We start from the raw sequence: 18,903 nt of genomic DNA on the forward strand, positions 1-18,903 counted from the left end.
AGCCTAATAATATGGAGTTCAACCTCGAGCCAAGGAACATGAACAAACTTTTCATTCATCCTAAATGATCAAAAACTCCAATCTCATTAATTAAGGAATGATTTACTAACGTAATCAACCCTCATTAATTTGTCACGTTACACATTACTCCCTCCGTTCCAAAATATATGACTTAGTTGACAATGTGGATTGTTTTTTTGAAGGAGACAGTGTGGATTGTTGAATTGACATTCTTTGACCATGTCTTTTATACTAATATACAAATATAAATCTCATATAAGATGTTGAATTTGTCTCGATGAATATTTTTAAAATATTAAATTTTGATAATTTTTTCTAATAGATAATAAATATATTATAGATAAAAAATATGCATTGATATGTGTGATTGATTCAACTGTATCACTCACTTAATATGAGACAGAGGATGAATATTCAGCTTGAGCAAAAACGTGACATTGGTTATGGATATCAATTGAACATAAAAATTGTGACTACAAACATGTGATGTTAATGACAGATCACACAAACAATAATTAATCGAAATTTAAATTAATGATAAGGAAGTGGATAGCAAGAATGAATCAAAAAATATACATAAATCTTGACAAAATCTATAAGGATGATCTCTTTTTTCAGGGAAAGGATGATCTGATATGCATTATTCTATGTACCTTTTACAAATTAAATTATATGATCATGTAAAATTAATCTTCATTTTTCATAAGCTAAACTATATTTACTCCTTGCAAAACATAAGGCAAGACCACCTTAACAGTCGATATAAATATCAGGTAGTGGTGCTCTTGGCCAAAAATAATATTTCTTTTTTAGGAGAATTGATGGTTTTTCTTTATATAGTTTGTAACAAAAATATATTAAAATATTACAACATAACTATAGTTTACAGAAGAGTTCAACACTAATAAGTTGGTCAGAGAACCAAATTACACCTTTACAATCTTTCTAACAAAAGAGAGTAATAACACCAAAACCACACAACTTTATCAAAACACATATTCTTATGCTTAAGTTGAAAGAAACTTGATCACTAAAACTTAGCAAACTAAACAAACAAAGGTAATTGCTGCCACAAAAAAGCATGAGATGCACAATTATAAGGCATCTCTCACAAAATACAGCAACAGTCCAAACAAATGTGGCGAACAGAAAAATAGCCCGAAATGGATAGTCTGCAAGTCACATCTCTACTGATTGTAACATCAACTCCCCACTCAAAATACAGCAACCAAAATCTTGGAACAATATGCATATCTCAACACAGCTAAACCTGGAACACGCTACTCAGACTGAGGAACTCCAACTCGATGACAGGCTATATCAAAGGCAAAAGGACTACACCTAATCAGATGAGATGCATCCAGTAGGAACATAATCATTGTCTGCAGATCAAGAAATCAACCAAAAACTATAGAATCCAACCCGATATTAACTGATAAGAGAAGACCATGACTATGTGAACTGTCAATCGTAAATAAACTCCAGATCTGGCGCGATTGGAAAAATAAGTCATTAAAAAATAACACACAAATCAACATAACCTTAATTGCACTTTTCAGAAACCTCTCACAAAAAGAACTATTGTCGACACCAAATCAATTTCATAAACAAAAGAACCATTCATTAAAAACAAAATGAAGAGTTGATGCTAATAATATCTATCTCACAATCAAGATACCAGCCAGGGTCACATCTGCATATTCTCAAAGTTGTTTCTCGCACAATGACCTATTTGATTCTTTATCAAGATAAAGAAACATGCCTTAAGAAAAATTAAGCGAAATTGAAAGTGTCAAATTCTGGGTATGTGTCACAAAGCGAACAAACTTGAAAGTGTAAACTTTTATCCCATCAATATTTGGTTGATAAAGTCATAAAGCAACATATTTTTATCCCCCATTTTCATTTTCCTCTTTGTAAACTTTTATCCTTCCATCATTTTATCCCATCAATATTGTCAATTTATGGAAAAATTAAAATAAAACTCAATTGACTTAGTAACATTTTCAATCACAATTTATAACTATTAAGAGGACCCTATTTACACATTCAGCCAATCAGATACCACACAACAACTTCAAAGGTACCTTGTAATATATAACAATAGCAGATATGAAACAGACAGATTCAGAATGTCAAAAATACAATGACAAAACTTACTAAAATTGATATTCAATAATTTTGATTATTATATATGTTTTTCTATTGGAGTTTAAATAAATCCTGTATAATATAAAGTACAGTAGCACTTTCTAAGTCAGAAGATCAAGTAAATAAGGCCTAATTTAAAAAAGAACTCATTAGAGCACTATGGCGTAATTTGATCCATGTAGTCGACCCCACTTTGTGGGAGAAGGCTTAGTTGTTGTTGTGGTATAGAAGCGGATAAATTGGAACTCAAAAGAGAGCTGCCCATGAATTAAAAAAAAAACTCATTTTTAACAAAATATGAATCAACATAGGATATTGTGATCAACGTATAAATAACCTCTGCAGAGTAAACAATTCATTGAACAAAAGTGTTCAATTATTCTCAGCAACTATTCAACTATTTCAATATATTAAAATGATTTAATATCATCACTCACTAATAGCTGTTTGAGATTCTAGCTTCAGGTATAATTCAAAATCTTATTGTAACTACATATACCTTGATTAGTTAAATAGTCTCTCCGTGAGTACATTGCACAACCAACGACACCGTCATGAGCTTTTGTAGGCGCCATTCAATACGGTGCACCTGAAAAGTTAGACATAATTATCATGTTAAGATAAGGTAACAACTCGCTTGAACAAAAATAAGGACTCCATTACATACGCACTTGTGTTGCTTCAATACAATCGCACCAGCAAATATCAAACCCAATGGTGAAACAAAACACGAACATGAAATCCAAAATTGATATACATAGGATAGTTGATTGCATTAGTAAAGTACCTTGGTGAGAAGGCCCCTTTACCGCAATTGTCGCTTGAAACTCTCAATATAACACATTTTGTTGTTGTTGTTGTAGCAGCAAAAATAATCAAAGATGGGTACAAAGACCAGTGCTCTACCCAAAGTTTTCATTAGGACCCATAGATCCTACAATTGCAAAATGCAGCTGTGCTTAGTAAATGCAACCATGTATTTATCAAATGAAGTGATCACATAGACATCAAACAGTGGAGGAAATTAATTTCAGGTTTAGTAATCTCAAAAACTAATCCATAAGACTACAAATTCAATAGAAAATAGTGAAAAGTAAATATGTATACCTCTACATGTGTGCGCTATGCAAATTCAGGTTTAGTAAGCTCAACAGCTTTATGAACCTACAAAGTAATATAGAAAAACACAATTTAAAATCCCAATTTATGAGATATCCTTTTACAAAAAAAAAAGAAGAAGCTAGGAAGTTATGAAAATAAGCCACTACATTTCAAACAAAGTACAAAAATGATGACAAAATTAACGTGAAATCTGCAAATATGATTCATATAGAATCGCAAATATCATATATGTGATTTAAAAGCATAAATATTCGACTACAAATTCAATAGAAAATAGTGAAAAGTAAATATGCATACCTCTACATGTGTGTGCTATGCAAATTCAGGTTTAGTAAGCTCAACAGCTTTATGAACCTACAAAGTAATATAGAAAAACACAATTTAAAATCCCAATTTATGAGATATCCTTTTACAAAAAAGAAGAAGCTAGGAAGTTATGAAAATAAGCCACTACATTTCAAACAAAGTACAAAAATGATGACAAAATTAACGTGAAATCTGCAAATATGATTCATATAGAATCGCAAATATCATATATGTGATTTAAAAGCATAAATATTCGACTACAAAGTTGTTGTTCTAGATTTGCTATCAGTTTTTCAGATTGAGACATTTCCTCAAACATCTCATGATCATAATTAAACTTCCAATAAAAGACAAATTAAGAAAGCAAGTCCACATACCTTTGAGCAGATAATTTGAATTAAACTTGCAATTTTCGTTACCTTTGAGCAAATAATTTGTGTTGCTTCATTTCCTAATAAACTCCAATTCGTCACCAAACAAAACCAGAGAAAACAGGTTAGCATAAAAATATCACGAAACCGACAACAATCAACAATATGAACAACAACTACTGCATGTCACTTGCAAGCAAAAGAATTGAAAGTAAAGAAGGATATCTAATTTACCTAGCTAAAAAATTACACCCACTCGCAACAGAACAACAAAAGAAATTTGCCCAAAGCCAAAAACAAAGTTTAGTAACACAGAAGACACAAAATGCAATCAGAAGCTAATTAGTAATATCTCTGCAGAAGCTAGAAAACCGTAACACTGAAAATAAACACCAACAACCTTGGAGGGAATTGCGGCGAGAGAGAGAGAGAGAGAGATCCGAGAGGAGAGTGAGTGGAGAGAACATTGAAGAAGATGGATGATGAATCAATATTGAGAGAGGGATAAGCTTGGTGAACAGAGAGAATGAATAATTTGAATTTTTTCTTCGGAAGTGGGGAGGATGAGATAGTGCATGATTCCAGGGAAAAAAACGTAAAAGTTTGTTTTTAAGGATAACAGTGTAGCGTTGGATTAGGGTAAAACAGTTAGGGTTTAGCGGAAACAACCATGTTTGTAGCGCAAACAGATGAAAAACCCTATTTTTCTTTTTATTTTTCATAATTAAAGTTTGGAATAGGGTAAAACAGTAATTATAATCATTAGGGCTTCTGAAAAATTAGGGCGAAATTGTTTGCTTGGGGCAACTTTTATATATAGATTGATTTTTGTTAATTATATTTTTCAAAATTTTCTAGACTGTAGCATGGATTTTACATACTCATAATTTAAAATCTTAATTTCTAACCACATGTTTAAGATACTCGAGTTGATTAGAATTAGACCACACGTTATGTTATAATTTCTTATTTAAAAATATAATAATTCATTATGATTTCTTAGAACCTATAATTGGAGGAACATGAATATGGTTGGCTTGATGATCATTCACTTTGTCATTTGTGGTTTGCATGTACACATTCGTGTTAACTTTTGTTTTATAGTTATTCATATGTCGTGATGTTTTTTTTCCAAGTTGTAAGTTTCTTTTATTTTTTACCTCTTTTTTGGCCAACAAAAACCTAGATTTGTTTTAGAAGTTGGTAGATATGCAGGTGCCTGAAAACTTGATGCATTTGTCTTGATGTGTAGTTTTTTAAGAGTAATTAATAAGGGATGAACTATATCTTTGTTTTTACAAAAGAAGATCTATGATCTATTAATAAGGGATGAACTATATCTTTGTTTTTGCAAATAATGGATGCTAGTAGTTGCTAATAATGGATACTTGCAGTAGTATGACATTGCCAGGGAAAATGTAAATAATTAGAGAGAATGATCTATCTTATATTTAGTTAATAATAATGAATGCGAGCAACTTATAAACACACATGTAATTTAAAAGGTCTCTTATAAAAAAAAGTTCATCTTTTATTAAAATTATTTAAAAATAAGTAATATATGCAGGGGTCGGAGTTCGAACTCCGACCCCTGCATATATTATGCAATGTTCCTACCAATTGAGGTGAGCTCATAAAGATCCGTAAATTAAGAGTTTAAAATTTCAAATAGTAAAATGAAACTAAAATCAGATGTGATATTTTTCTAATATTTATATCACCTTTATTTTTATTTTTATGCTAGTTAGAACATTTTTAAACCTTTTTCCTATTTTTATTTGTTTAAATCCTTTGAATTTATACAATATACACCAATTTGCAGATTTTTTTTACAATGAATTTACAGATTCGGTATACGTAATAACTAATACTTTTAACTTTATTTTCTGATTTCAAAATACCTTTTTAAATTTAAGATTCCTTTACTAAGAATTTAACAAAAATTTCACATCAAATACTAACTTGAATGATAAAAATTATGAATGGAAGAATCGTTTATTGAATTACCTTTTTTATTTTTACGCTGTTTAGATATGTTTTAAACTATTTTACTAAATTAACTTTTTCTAGAATATATTAGCTGTTTTTTTCAATAAAGAAATTAGTTATTTTTTTATTTTTATTTGAATGAATTCTTTGAATGTGTATACACACTATATACACAAACTCTGCAGATTTTACAATAAGGAAATTAGTTATTTTTCCGATTTTTATTTGAATGAATTCTTTGAATGTGTATACACACTATACACACAAACTCTGCAGATTTTTTTCCTAAAAAAAAAACTCTGCAGATTTTTCAAACGGAATCCCTTTTAACTTTTTCTAATTTTAAAATTACCCTTTATATATAATTATCATAAATTAAGAATTTATTAAACATTTCATATCTAATACTATCAAAATAATAATTATTTTTTATTCAAAAAAATTAATAATTATTTTAATACTCCCCTTAAGAAATTTATTTAGACACTAAAAAAGAAAAGAAAATTCGAGAATATTTAAATTCCCTTTTTTCATGACATTTATAATATTTTCAACAATTTTTATTCTTTTTCCTTTCTTTATTTTAATCTATAAACACATCTTCCTTTAAAAAAAATATCCTTTTGTCAAAATAAAATTTCTCTAGTATTAAATAACCTTCTATTTTATTTTTTGGTATTTAAATAATTTTGTTTGAAAAAAAAAACTTCTTGTTTTTATGTTATCTAGAATCCTTATGTATGTTCTACATTAATCTAGTATCCTACTGCCATAAAAAAGTTATCTTTTTTTTTTTTTAGCAAACAAAAATTCTAGAATAATATATATTGTTATTTTATTTTTTTTTGGTAGTAATAGATATTGTTATTTTAATTAGGACACTTATTATTTTTAATTTTTTTTAGAAAATTTTATTCTTTTGAACACTTTGACTCTAGAAACAAATCTATAATTTTTTGTCTCATGAAATTAACTCAGTTGGTAAGGACAATGTATGATATATGTAAGGTTCGGGGTTTGAACCCTGACACCAAAAAAAATCTATAAATATTTATACCTTCTTGAATTATTAAAGTGATTATTAGTTTTTTTTTATGATTATAGTTGTTAAAATGGTTAGTGGACCGGTTCAATTGGTTCTTTGTGCGGTGTGTTTTTTGATTTCCCGTCGTAGTGCGGTGTTTATTTGATTCAGGTATAAAGATTAGCTGTGAGCAAGTGCAGATCCGTTCAATGACAATGGCTTTGGCGTCGTCAACGTTGCAGATCCGGAGACATGAGTATTCCGGAGACTTGAATATAGTTATATTAATCATATTTGTAGGCATAGGTATTTTGCCGTTTTATGCTATTAACATTGATGATGTGAGTTTATTCACAGATTCATCCTTTTTGTTTTTAGCGAATTTGGATTGTATTATATCGATGTACTCCATCAATTTGAATGAATGAATATCGTTTATTTTTGTCAAAAGAAAAAAAAAAAGGTTAGTGGACCGGTTCAATTGGCCTATATCTATCTATCTATCTTTGTAAAGGAAACTCGAGTTAATTATATACAAGTATTATGTCTATGTGGCACTTCTAAAAGAGTTTATTCTCACTCTCTCTTATTCTCCACTCTCTCTTATTCTAAAATTCATTATTTATCTCCACTATATCAATTTAATGTGTAATGTTAATGATACAAAATTAAAACGTTCACTAATATTTTAAGTAAAAAAAACTTGAGGAAGACAAAAAAAATTGCTCCTTGGAAGACTAACCATCATTTCCTCATGTATATACCTATCTATCTACCTATATGTCACTCTACAAAATACTCCTCCGGTCCTTATTATAAGAAGAAAAACCAAAAAACATCAAAACCAATGCTATCATTAATTGTTGTAACTTTTTAAATATTTTTACAAATATAGCCTTATAGAATGTTGTGAAACTTTAAATACTTTCACTAATATTAAAAAGACAATCATTAAATAAGGGATAAAAAAGTCTTTTAAACAATAACCACACCTTAAAATTTGTGATATTTTCTTATAAATAGGACCAAAACTTTTTTTAAAAATTTTCTTATATTAAGGACCGGAGGGAGTAATAAGTACTGTTAAATAAGTCACAAATTATAAGTTACACTTTTTTTATTAATTGCCAAGCATATCAACGTGCACATTAAAATTAATAAAGTGGCATGTAGGCATGTAGGCATTGAAAGAAAGAATGTGAAAACTCCACCTCTTCCACTTTCCTTTATTTTAACTGTACTAATCTATCTCTCCTCAAACATGCTCATTGTTAATTAACACCCTGATCATGCATAAATAACGACATTCTTGAGTTAATTACTTCGTCTTACATTCATAGCATCTTTTTAGTAAGTATAATATAATATATTATATAATATTATTGTCTGATTTAATTTCCTCTATTATCATAGAATTTTTCTAATACTTTGTGTACCAATAGTCAAAATCCATAATATTGTATTTTTTTTTTACGGATAACATTGTATTTTCGAAGTCTTCATGAATCACCACCAACTCCACCATAAAGTATAGTAGAAATCCTCAAGAAGGAAGAAATAATAGTGGGGAGACTCATTGAGTTCATTGCTATTCTAACCTATAAGCTTAAATATGTTTAAGACCTACCAATTATTTTAACCCATATCGTTACATAGACATTCAAAGGGTTTAAAAACAATGAATTGTGTAAGAAACATAAAAGGGTTCAGATGTTAGAGATTTTCATTGGTTTCTGAAAGTAATAAGATGGAAGGGAATTTCTCTCACTTGAAGCTTATCATAGTTTGGAGATGAAGATTCAGGTTTCAACGGTGGCGAATGGCGATGGAGGTGACGGTGGAGAGGCAGTGACGTTGAGCGAAGAGGAAGAGAGACAGGCACAAAGCGTTATGTTTTTTTTAATTAATTAAGTAAATGTTTATTTCTTAAATCAAAATCACAACCCTTGGATGTTAATTTGTCACATGTCTTGCATCCAAACCCCTAAATGGAGCATACCAGAACTCTTATTTTAATATGGGCTGAAGATGTAAAAACATATTTTAAATAAAAATACTTCCTCCGTTTCAAAATGAGTATCGTTTTAGGTGTTTACACACATATTAAGAAATGCAATGATTAAAAGAAAGAGAATGATTATTTTACCAAATTATCCTTATTAACTATTGGTTAGTTTTAAAAGTAATACTTTGGAAGTAGTGTGCAGAGTATTAATTGGAGGGTACAATTGAAAAGAAAAAGTTATTATTGCATTGGAAACTGAAAGCGACACTCATTTTGAAACAATTTTTTTTGGCTAAAGCGGCACTCATTTTGAAACGGAGGGAGTATATAATAAAAAGTTGTAGTTTTTTGTTCCAGTTCATTATATATTTTATCATGGTCGAGTTTATCTAGCGGCACAAGTTTCCTGGTCGTCCTAAACAGAAGAAGGTTGATGAGTATTCTGTTAAGAACAAGGGAGAATTGCTGCTAACGATGAGAGAACAAAAACATTAATTATTATTAATTAATTAAATAAATGAAAAAGTTGCAGAAACAAGTAGGCTTGTAAAGAAAAGCAATTTTCCAGCGGTAGTTCACTGCTGCCGGTTTCGTGAACGGTAGTTAACTACCGCTGGAAAATTGTTTTTCTTTAAAAAAAAAAAAAAAACCAATGTCGTACATCTTCCTTCGGTTTTTTGGGTTTTCCTCCGATGGCTATCACTCTCCTCCGTCGTTTTCTCTAGAGGCGTGGTAGGGGATGGTTTCGCTCGCTCATGTCTGTTGGTTGCTCGTTTTTGCATCCAGTTTTAGATCCGATTTCGATTGGGTTTTTTACTGTTTTCACGACCTCAAGCTTCTTCCTTCCCAGCCGGTGGGGCTAGCTCACTCTTCCGCCGTCGATGGCTCTTCCGTCTTCTTGGTTTTCCTGTGTTTTTTGGTTTTGTTAGCCTGTTCGTATTTGTTGTTCTATTTGTATAGTGCTATGTTTTTATGTTTTCTGTGTTGTTGATCAGAGATTGGAGGGCATGGTAACAGTTGTGACCTGTTTTGGTGGTTCTATTTCGCAAACCTGAAAGGGTATGGTTCTTTAAACCCGTAATGGCTGTTTGGTTACTAACGTGTGTTGGACTCATCCCTTGATCTGGGTTCAAACACATCTGAAACTGGTTGTGTTGGTGGTCTTGTGCTTGATTCTCTGATATTTCAGGTCTGTTGAAATATGCAGGTATCACGGTGTCAAGACTGCTTCCTCTCTGGTACCGTTATGCTCGAAAGAGCTATTATGCCTGCTGTTTTGTTCATGAGGTTGCTGGTACGTGGATCTTGATACTGTGTTAACGGTTGATCCATTCGCCAACTCTTAACCTTTTTTTATCTGAATGGATGCTCACTCTTCATCTTTTTTGTAACTTGGTTTCGCGACCGTACGCGGGTTCGCTAGGTTGCGTCCGTGATAAGTGTGTATTTTGTTAAGATTGATTAGGGCTGGTCAAACCCAGTTTGTATTTTCATGATGTATTTTTGTTTTGGTTGTAACTGGGTCGGGTCTAATGTCCCCACCAATCTTTGTATCTTTTTATTTTATTTAATATATTTATCCTTTTTGCCTAAAAAAATAATACTACATTATTACGTTTATTTGTAGTTTAATTGGTGTGTTTAAATTTACGTGATATGTGTTTGCATCCATTTGTATATGAGCATAATGTTGGTGTCTTTCAATAAATTGCTCTTGCATCAACATGTTGCATCAACATGTTATACCAATAGATTTAACCAAAATTATACCTCGTAAGCAGGAAGTGTAGTCTTCATGCCGATGATCTGGTTCATCGGGATTGGGTGTACGCTCCTTCTCTAAGGAGGGGGAACGCTTGCAAAAGAAACTCGGCCTCCAAGTATATATGATATGAGTTCATGACAATGGGATGGTCATTAACAAGTTAGTTATCTCTTAGACTTAATTGGTATAGAGGAAATAGATTAACTCTTGTAAACGCTATATGGTTACCCTTCTTACATGTCTCGTCTTTTAAAGACAAGTGATCTGCTTAGTTAAGGCGGTCCTAATATTATCACCTAATCATAAACATTCATCTAAATAATTATTTACATAATTGAAAAATAACACGTTTTAATGATCCAAATATAAGCAAAGTCAAGTCATTAAAATGAATCAACAGTTGGTTAGAGAAAAGGTAGGATACTTATTATTTTTAAGTTTTTTTTTTTTTTTGCAAAGTTTTATTTTTTTTTGACAAATACAAAGTTTTTTTCTTTTGAACCCTTTGAATCTAGAAACAAATCTATAAATTGTTATACTTTCTTGAATTATAAAAGTGATGATTAGTTTTTATTTATGATTATAGTTTCTTTCTTTGTCAAAAAAAAAAAGATTATAGTTTCTTTTTTTAGAATATTTACGATTATAGTTTTTTTTTATAGTGGACCGGTTCAGTTGTTAATATGGGCCGGGAGATGTAAAAAGATATGTTGTATCTTGGTTTTCGGGTGTCAAACATTGATTACGTTTGAACCTTTTAAACCGGTGATATCTTATTTTTTCTTGGGAAGGGAAAAAGTAAGCAAAACCCTTGAGAATCGAGGTCCGTGAGTTGTTTTCGCTACGGGAAGGTGTTAGGCACCCATAACGACTATAGTAACCTATAGGAACCGTCTTTAATTTCTACGCGCGCGCTTTATTTTTAAATGCTATTTGAAAGTGTTTATTTAGGCCTAAAGGTATTCTAAGTGAAGAATTGGAGGGAGAAGGATGTGTTTGGATTTTTATTTTAGTTGAATTGAAGGAATTTTGTTCCTTGCCTACGTACCCGTTTAAGGGATCAAATCCACCGTAGTTCTCTTTCAAAAATGTTTTTGTTTTTTGTTGGTTGATTTTAAGTTTGAAAATTGGAATTTGAAGAATAGAAAGAGGCCTCAAGGGCATGAGATTGTAAAAAGTGGGGTTGAATTAGTCATTTGCAAAATGTGGTCTAAACATGATTAAAGTTCATTAAAGTTTGATTAAGAAAAAGAAAAGGAAAATACAATGGGATTTTGATCCCAAGGTTTATTAGAAAATGGTTTGAGTGAGGTTGTTCACATTTTTTTTGGAAAATTGATTTTTCTAAGTATAAAGCCTAAACATTCATCTAAACATACAATCCTAAACATACATCTAAACATGCATATTCTAGCTATATACCTAAAGTGATGTGTGTGCATGTGTCGGTGCTTGTGTCGGTGTACATCATTAGAGTCCATTGTCCTTATTACATCATTGGCCTAGATACATTCTATGGTCTTGCAAGAAATGTAAATGACATGAAAGTAAAGTACAAAGAAGAATCCTAAGTTTTACATTCTAAATCTTGCATGAATTTTAAATGGTAAGGAAAATGAAGCTAAAAAACACAAGAAGGAAATGAAGGGGTTAGTGGACAAAAATGCATGAAATGATGGAAATATTGCATAAAAGAAATGGTAGAAAAGAAAAAAACAAGAAAACAAAAACTAACAAAATGCCCTAGAAGTATATACAATCACATAGAATTTTTAGAGAGTTTTTATAAGCACTTGAAATGGTAAAAAGTATAGGAACATAGAACACACAAGAGGCAAATTCACATAGAAATATAAAAGAAGGAAAAAATTGCACCAAGCATATATTTGGAGTGTTTTTGAAGGGTGAAAATTAACACATAAAAGATCAAGAAGCATTAAACACATAAAGTTTCATATATTCCTAAAATCCATTAGAACACTAAAACAAGAGAGGGAAGAAACGAAAATCGAGTGCAAGAAACAACACGTATGTTTTTTGAAAGGGATTTAACAAGCACATACATTCCAAAAGTTGAGCCTCAAGTACCAAAATTAGTCAAGAAAAAAAAGTTCACAAAAATTTGGAAGTTTTAACAAAATTTGCACAAGAATTGAACCACATTGAATTACCAAAAACACAAAATATTTCTCACGCAATTTTATCAAGATTAATATGCAAAATATATCACAATTCATCAAGAAAACAAGAAAATAAATGCACGAATTTTTTGGGATTTTATTATGAATTTTGAGTCAAACAGGGGGGTATGGTAAGCATGCAGATGGGGTGTATTCAGCAAAACTGCAGAGAAACAACAGAAAAGAGAAAAATATGGGCCTGGAGCGGGTTAACTAGGCTGGACCGGTTCAGGAACGGGTCGGTTCAACCGAACCGGTCCAACAAGAATTAAACAAACTCAGCCGTAACACTACCCTTTCTTCCCTGTTTCGACTAGTTCACAAGCTTCTTCCTAAAATGATCAAACCAAGCTCTCTTTCTCTCAAACATGCATTCGGATTCATACAATAACGAAGAACACAGTGCAGATTCAACAAAGAAGAAATATGGAAGGAATTAAAATCCATTTCATGAACTCAGATTCACATAAGAGCAATGGCAGCAGCGCAGATCGGAAGGAGAAAGGAAGAAAGCATGTTACCTCTTGAATTCACGTGCAGCCTCGAAAGTGTCGCGCACAACCTCAAGAACAGCTTCACGAACAGCCTTGACAGTGCTATGTACGATTCACGAACAGCCTTGAAAGTGCTACACACGATCCGAGTTCGTTACCGTTGTTACGAGTTCAATTCGCTTGCTGCGGTCTCCTCTCGAATTCACGTACGGTTCCGTTGTTTCTACAGCTTGCGTTTCAATCGGAGAATGGAGGTGGAAATGCGGTTTCGAATCATCCGAACAGATTCGCTTTTGCACCGCTTACGTTGCCGTTTCGTTCTCGGATTTGAGCTCCGATTGATGTGTCGAGAGGTGATTGGTGAATCCTGATGTGTGAGGATCTGCGAGAGTTTGTGAGCTTGCGGATGCAGCCACTCCGAAGGAAGCAGCAAGGTTGTGATGATCTTGAAATTGAAGCTTGTATTTGGATCAATGGATCGATTATGGTGGTTGTTGTGGAGATTTTGTGGAGGTTATGGTGGTTAGAGGTGAATTGTGGTGGTGGTTTAGGGTGGTTATGGAGGTTAGAGGAGTTAGTTAGGGTGGTTTTGGGTGGTGGTGAGAGTTTGTTGTGGTGGAGGAAGTGGTGGAGAAGTTTGTTACGTGAAGGAGAAGGAGGGAAAAAGAAAAAATGGTTTTGTGATTTTTAGGAATTTTTTGTGGAAAAATGATTGAATGTTTAATTGTCCATGGGTTTGACTTATATAGGTGATGTGGTAAGCCTTGGACCAATTGGAGTGGGACATGTGGCACTAGACTTGTAACAAACTCTTAAGGACCAATAGCATTTGGACACGTGGCACTTGGACTCTAACAAACTAAAAAAGGAATTAAAATGCAAATAATAAAAGTGCGAGGACTAAAATGAAAATTAAAACTAAAATTGAATTGAAAAAAGTAAATTGAAAATTAACGTAAAGCGAGACGATTAAAAACAACAAAGCAGATTAAGACGAATCAAAAATATTATGTGAAATGACCAAAACGCCCCTGGGGGCTAAAACGACTAAAATGACTCAGATGCGATTTTAAAATGGATTTTAACAGGAAATTAAGGCAAGAACTTATACAAACAAAATTAAAAGACTCCGAGACAATTTCAAGAACTTAAACAGAGTTTTGACACATGAAAAGACCAAAATGCCCCTATGGGCAAAACTGACTCAAAATGACTTCAAATGCAATTTTTAAAATGGACTTTGACATAGAATTGAAATGAAGACTTATTCACACTATTTGAAAAGACTCAAACAAATTTTTAAAGATTGAAAGAGATTTTATCATAGGAAATGACTAAAATACCCTTACATGTGAATTTTACAAATAACATTGAAATAAAATGCAGAGAAAGATGCAATTGATCAGAGATATATCAAATGGCTTGAAATGCAAGAAAAGAAGAATTGAGTTGGTATTTTTAGGTCCAAAATTAGGGTATAACAAGATATAAATATAAATAAATAATAAAATCCTTAAAAAAAAAAATAATAAAAAGTTGTAGTTTTTTGTTCCAGTTCATTATATTTATATTTTAGCCTATGATAATGTTAGTTGGGATTTTCTCAAGTCTTGTTTGGAGGACTTCGGATTTCCTACTTTAACTATTAATCTAATCATGCACTGTGTGACCTCGTCTTCTCTTTCTCTAATTTGGAATGGGAACTGACTTCCATCTTTCATCCCTACTAAAGGTCTCCGCCAAGGCGACCCTCTCTCACCTTACCTCTTTGTGATGTGCATGGAAAAATTGTCTCATATGATTCTGGAAGCAGTTGATGACTCTAGATGGAAACCGGTGACCTTATCGAGAAATGGTCCTCCCTTGTCTCATCTCTTTTTCGCGGATGATGTGTTGCTTTTTTCCAAAGCAACGGTTTCCCAAGCTCGGGTGATGGAAGACATTTTTACTAAATTTGCTGGTGCTTCAGGGTTGAAGGTTAGTATTTCTAAGTCAAGGGCTTTTTTCTCAAGTGTTGTCACGCGCTCAAAAATCAATACCATGGTATCTGTCACGGGGATTCGCAACACTTCTTCTCTTGATAAATACTTAGGTTTCCCCATTTTTCATGGTAGAATGAAAAAGGTCGACTATGAGTTTCTGATTGACAAGGTCCAATCCCGTTTAGCTTCATGGAAAAATAAATTATTAAATAAAGCTGGCAGGTTGACTATGGCCAAATCTGTCCTTAATGCTATTCCTACCTATTATATGCAAATCTCTTGGATCCCTCAAAGCATTTGTAATCAACTGGATAAAATGACTAGGAAGTTTATCTGGAAGGGTACTAATGGTAAAGGAGTTCACTTGGTGGGTTGGGATAAAATCACCCAACCCAAATCTCTTGGGGGGCTTGGTGTTCGTGTGGCTCGCAATGCTAATACCGCTTTACTTGGAAAATTGGTGTGGGATATTCATACTAATGCTAACAAATCTTGGGTGCACATCTTGTCCAACAAGTATCTTGGAAATTCTAGTGTTCTAGATGTTCCAAAGAAGAATGGTTCCACCACTTGGAACTCAATTTTGAAGGCGAGGTCGGTTTTGCGAGATGGCTTTGTGTTTCGGCTAGGTAACGGCACCACTTCCTTTTGGTATTCCTCCTGGACCACCTTGGGGAACTTTGCAAGTATGGTTCCGTGGGTTGATATTCATGACATATCCTTGTGTATTCGTGACTTGATAATAGATGGTAATTGGAACTTTCACCCGTTGTATACTATTCTTCCCAACAATATTCAAAACCATGTGAAATCCATGTCCCCCTGCTTGCATAATGATGTTCCAGATCGCATCACTTGGGCCGACCATCTGGATGGTATTTATACAGCTAGGTCGGGATACTCCTGGCTCCTAAATACTCATTCTAAAGACCACCATGATGAAGATGTTTCTTGGAATTGGATTTGGAAAATGAAAGCCCCGGAGAAGATCAAGCTTCTCTTTTGGACCGCTAGTCATGATTCACTCCCCACTAAATCACTTTTGCACCGTCGTGGTATGGTTTTGTCTCCTATATGTTATAGATGTAATGATCATGTGGAAGATGTTTTACACTACATCAGAGATTGCCCTCTTTCTGCTTGTATTTGGAGATCCTTGGGGTACAATGGTATTGCGTTCTTCCAGGAGTTAAACACTCACACGTGGCTCAAAAAAGGTCTCCGACTCTCAGATCCTTTGATTTTTGTGGCAGGCATCTGGTGTATTTGGAAAGCCCGGAATGCAATGTGTCTTGGTAATGAACATGTTAGCTATCATCAATTGCGACACAATGTTGGGAGCTATCTTAGTTCTCTTTCAACGTCTTTGGGTGAATGTCTTGTTTCTCGATTGCAACAACGTTGGACTTCTTGGCACCCCTCCCGTATGCAAGCTATAATTCTTAATGTTGATGGAAGCAGTTTCAGCAACCCTGGCCGTTCTAGCTTTGGTGGTGTTCTTCGTACTTCGGACGGGACTTGGCTTTGTGGATTCTCAGGTTTTTTTGGTATTTCGAATAACTTGCACGTGGAACTGCTTGCGATCATGCACGGCTTGAAGTTGACTTGGGAGAAAGGGCACCGAAATGTGATTTGTTATTCTGATTCCCTCCACGCTATAAACTTAATTCAAGCTCCCCTCAATGCTTGGCATGTTTATGCCACTATCATCAGAAATGTTAAGGATCTCCTTAATCTCCCTTGGAATGTGCAGTTGACTCACACCCTTCGAGAGGCTAATGCATGTGCGGATTTTCTAGCTAAACATGGTGCCATTCACGATTCTTCTTGGTGCATCTTGGAGAACCCCATCCCGGGCTTGGAAGATTTACTTCTTGCTGATGCTTCTAGAGTACAGTTCTTAAGGCTGTAACCTAGTTTTTTTTTTTCTTTTTCTTTTTCTTTTCTTTTTCCCCTTCTACCAAAAAAAATATATTTATATTTTAGCATGGTTGAGCTGATCTAGCCGCACAAGCTTCATGGTCGCCCAATATTAAAAAAGAAATTAATAGGTTGACCTATTTAAAAAATAGAGTTAATACTGTTTTTGGTTCTTGTAATATTAACGGATTTCGATATCGATCTTTGTTAAACAAATTGAATATGTCTTTGTCATTTCAGATTCTTCCACTTTTAATCTTTATTTAACCTTGTCACCAAAATCTATCAATGTGGCAGGCTGCCTAGGCTGTTTTCAACTTTTCACCAATGTGACAAGTTGACTAGGTTGTTTTCATTTTATGTGTGTGATTAAATATATACCACGTGTTGTACCAAAAATAAATAAATAAATATATACTACGTGACATTTTTATTATTAATAATAATTTAAATAAAATAAAACATTATTTAAAATTTTAATGGAGTATATGATGTGTCGGGTAGGAAAGGATTGTACTGAATTTCAACAAAGATGATTGAGAAGTATGTGCGATGTCAACAAAGATGATGAAGAAGAATATATTTGTATTTTGAAAATTTTAATGTTTCATAATTTATTTTAATTTTAGTTGATGATTAGGCCACGTGTCAGGTGACTTGATAAGGAAAAAATGAAAAAAAATAATGAAATTACACAATCAACCAAAAAAACAAATCATTGATTTTGAGGATAAAATTTTATAAGAGCAAATAATCGCTTTAATCCTTGACTTTGCACCTCGTTGTCACAAAAGTCTCTGACTCTGCACCTCGCTGTCATAAAGGTCCCTGACTCATGGTTAAATACAAAGAAGTCTCTGACTCAGTACTTCCGTTCTCACTTTAGTCCCTGACGTTAAATAATTCTGTTAAGTGAAGATGTGACACAAGTTTTACGATGACATGTCTTATGAGGTGTCACATGGACTAAAGTGGAAGTAAAGAATGGTCACTTTAGTCCCTAAACCAGCAAATCAGCAAATCCCTAAATGTCATCTAATTCTCTATTTTGTTCAAAGAATACATGATAGACACACATGTATTTAGTTTTGAGTAAATAGGCAAATACCCCCTGAAATTGTAAGTTTCGTCAATTATCCCCCCTGAAATTAACAAAACTTCAATTACCCCTTTGAAATTGCACAACGTTAATCAATTTACCCCCTCCGTCAAATTCTTCTGTTAGTCAACGTGACGTTTTGCAGATACCCCTGAAGTTTTGCACTTATGTGCAAAATACCCCCCAAACTTGAAAATTTATATATATTTTTCTTATCATTAACTCTAAAGATATTAAAGACAAATAATTAACGACTAACATAATAAGGATTTGAAACCGAAAGCATTATGTGTTTTATGTTTTTTTATGATATATAAAAGAGAATAAAGAGAATAAGTGACAGTGTGCATGATTTGAAATCCCAAACTTTATTGGTCGAACCTGTATTAGCTAATTGAATTGACCACTAGATTTTGTAGATACTTTTTTTTTAGAAAAATATGTTTATAATATTTAATTAGCAATCAAATGGTT

The 18,903-nt window shown here is 32.8% G+C and overlaps 1 long non-coding RNA gene across 2 annotated transcripts; it reads right to left on the reverse strand.

The window, feature by feature from the left end:
- Positions 1-848: 848 nt before the first annotated feature.
- LOC146911638 (uncharacterized) lies at positions 849-4,762 on the reverse strand. Of its 2 annotated transcripts, XR_015020233.1 has the most exons (6): positions 3,978-4,762; positions 3,592-3,648; positions 3,280-3,336; positions 2,960-3,106; positions 2,672-2,761; positions 849-1,403 (listed from the first exon to the last, which is right to left on the reverse strand). It is a non-coding gene; the product is annotated as an uncharacterized LOC146911638 (long non-coding RNA). The 2 variants fall into 2 exon arrangements; XR_015020234.1 differs by lacking the exon at positions 3,280-3,336 and having other exon boundaries at positions 3,978-4,761.
- Between the last annotated feature and the right edge of the window lie 14,141 nt (positions 4,763-18,903).

This window comes from Medicago sativa, chromosome 7 (genome assembly GCF_051527215.1).
Source record: "Medicago sativa cultivar Bolivia chromosome 7, Bolivia_mono, whole genome shotgun sequence".
Taxonomy (NCBI): domain Eukaryota; kingdom Viridiplantae; phylum Streptophyta; class Magnoliopsida; order Fabales; family Fabaceae; genus Medicago; species Medicago sativa.